The sequence below is a fragment of the Cupressus sempervirens genome, chromosome 5, assembly GCF_028749045.1.
Source record: "Cupressus sempervirens isolate cs-2001-9-10 chromosome 5, ASM2874904v1, whole genome shotgun sequence".
Lineage (NCBI taxonomy): Eukaryota > Viridiplantae > Streptophyta > Pinopsida > Cupressales > Cupressaceae > Cupressus > Cupressus sempervirens.
In genome coordinates, this window is record NC_143122.1 from 949,887,771 (window position 1) to 949,891,009 (window position 3,239).

At 39.1% G+C, this 3,239-nt stretch overlaps 1 pseudogene; it reads left to right on the forward strand.

Annotated features, from left to right (window-relative positions):
- Positions 1–827: 827 nt before the first annotated feature.
- Positions 828–2,130, forward strand: LOC149559099 (pectate lyase 1 pseudogene; annotated as a pseudogene).
- The last annotated feature ends 1,109 nt before the right edge of the window (positions 2,131–3,239 follow it).

The window sequence follows — 3,239 nt, forward strand, 5'->3', positions numbered from 1 at the left end:
CTTTAGATACCATCGAGTCTCTACTTCTTGCATTGTATCATTGTTTTGTATGATTGGATCAATGATAGAAGTTTGAAAAAGAAGAAGAATATTGATCATCTAACAATTTCATAATGAAATTAACCTTTCTAATTGCAAGCACCAAATTAAGCTTAAAAGAGTGCATCTTCTAAATATCAAATTGCACAAACTTGAAGTAGATTCAACGTCGTTTAATTTAAAGAGATAATGATTTAATTTAATAATTTTGTAGGTTTCTACCTAGATAATTATGAGTTTTTTTTGTATGTCTTCCATGGTATTTCCTTTGACCTAAAATTTCGAGTCGCTCATATTGGTTCTATACATCTCATCTCCCCGAAATTGGTTGGAGATTAAGTTCGAATCTTGTAAAATACATAAACCAAATTGAATGAAGTCAATGATAGAGGGATGAGCCGCCGATGCGACGCCATAGTGTTTGTTATAATGGATCAGTGCAATGAGCAGACATTAGAATTGTGGCAATAAGTCAGAACGCAGACATAAATTAGGCAATACGCCGTCCACAGATACTAATCAGTGCAAGTAATCAGATGAGGAAGAGAGGTTGCGCTCTTTTGAAGGGATAAATCTGAGGACGCGGCCCCCTGTCAAATGTTTTGACTACTTCATGCTGTTCCCGATTCCTTCATCTCATGCACGTGGAGGCTTGGTGGCGGCTGACTGCTATCTCCATCTCTCTCGCTATTTATACACCCAAGCCAAACATATTGCAACATCACCCCATGCAACATTCTAACACTCGCTCTCCAACTCCCCTTCATTCATTATAACAGAAATTCTCTATGGCCACCTTGATACTGTTAACGTTGATCATTCTGAATCTTCAGGCCACCTTGTCTGCATCCGCATCCTCCTACAATGTGGTAGACAATTGCTGGAGAAGAGATGCAAACTGGGCACAGAACAGAATGAAACTCGCAGATTGTGGCGTGGGCTTTGGAAGTGCAGCCAAGGGCGGCAAAGGAGGGGAGATGTACACAGTCACCAGTCCAGATGACAACGCTGTCAATCCCCAACCCGGGACTCTGAGATACGGAGTTACGCGCGACAGTCCTCTGTGGATAGTCTTCGGCAGTGATATGAAGATAAAGCTGGAGATGCCCCTGTTCGTGGCCAGCCACAAGACTATCGACGCGAGGGGCTCAAATGTCCACATCAGCAATGGGCCTTGCATACGCCTCCTCAACGTCAGCAACATTATCATCCACGGTCTTAACATCCACGCCTGCAAGCCAAGTGTTGCTGGAGTTGTTCTCCTCTCACAGTCCTTGACCCACGAAACCATAGATACTCAAGATGGAGATGCAATCTCAGTCGTTTCTTCAAGAGAAATTTGGATCGACCATAACAACCTATCCAGTTGCGTAGATGGACTTTTAGATGTAACGCTCGCTTCCACCGCTGTTACCGTTTCTAACAACCGCTTCTCTCACCACGATAAAGTAAGATTATTTATTATATATGCACAGTGGGGGTGATGCACTTACATTACGAATAACCAATCTTCTATGTACTGCACAGGTGATGCTTCTGGGACATAGCGACGATTATACAGCTGATACAAACATGAGAGTGACCGTTGCATTCAACCACTTTGGACCTGGCTTAACTCAGCGCATGCCAAGGTATAATCCTAATTGAATCAAATTCAACTACTAGCTGGCTACTTCTCCATTTCGATTCAATATCTCGGAGAGTCATATGATGTGGATTATTTTTATTCTCAGGTGTCGACATGGGTATGCGCACGTGGCCAACAACAACTATGAGGCGTGGGGTTTATATGCCATTGGAGGGAGTGCGAAGCCTATGATCAGAAGCGAAGGAAATCGCTTTGTGGCCCCCAACGAGGAGTCCAAGAAGCAGGTGACATGGCGTGAGAGCTCCAATGGAAACAGTTGGCTGTGGAAGTCTGTGAGGGACACATTTTTGAACGGGGCATACTTCTCTCCGTCTGGAAAAGGAAAAGCGCTTCCACTCTACCAGGCAACACAACAATTTAAAGTTGCTGACGGAAGATCAGTACCCGTTTTAACCCAGAGTGCAGGAGTCCTAGCCTGCGCTGCGTCTAGCGCTTGCCTGTAACATACCTCTCACTTGTTGGTCCTCTTCTCATACATATTGATTCATTCTTTCATTCTTTCGTTGGATTCTTCCACATTTGGAGGACCCAATTCATTCACTCATCTCCCCATTGTATCTCAAGATTTAAAATTTCAATCACTATTCATTCTTTATATAACATTTATGTTGTTGCTAGTTTGGCTCTCAAATTCCTGTGCAAAACTAATTCATAATAACTAATAATAATCCCAAATCATCGTACCTATTAAATCAAAATCTACGACGACTTTTCATATCGAAAGTAGTTTCCATTATTTATATTAAAGTGTTCATACCAGCACTTAACTCTTTAAACAGTACAAGGGGCCTATGCTGATGGTGTTGGATACATTAGAAGTAGATGTCTTGGTACTGTGGAAGTCTTTCAAAAAAATTCAGAACTTATTTGAATGTTTAAAAAAAAAAATCAACTATTCTTTTTGAATTGAGCAAACACTAATCATATTATAATCACATTCTTTCATTTCAATCAACAATTTTAACAACTAGAAGAATAAATATATATATTTTACACAAATTTAATATAAAAATGATATTGACCATTCTATCATTCTACTAAATAATATTTAAGTAGATATTGTTTATTCAAGAATTTATAAAAGCCAACATTGAAATTCTTGTTTTTCAAAGATAGTTTTTGAACTACTCTTTCTAAACCAATTAACATTTCAATATTGATGAACAAAATAATTTGAGATTAAGAATTAATCTATCTTGTCACCAAACATGTGAATTATATCATCCTACTTGAACCAAGATAGTTGAAATGAAAATTATGAACAAGGTATTGGTAGAATCGCTATATAGCTAAGAGGATCTATAGAACATATACTGTAGAGGATGGAAGTGTAAAGTTAGAAAGGTATCTAAATGAAATAAGATGGAACATTCAAGAGGAGATTAGTCTATTAAGCCCTACTACAGTTCAAAGGTTCTATCAACTCCTACTTAAGGTGAAGGAGATGAACAAGATAAGTTATAAAGGTAGAGGTACAAACATAATAGGGGTCATAGAGGTAGAGGTAAATATTTTAAGGGTCATAGAGGTGGCCATATAGGGACAAGTGCAA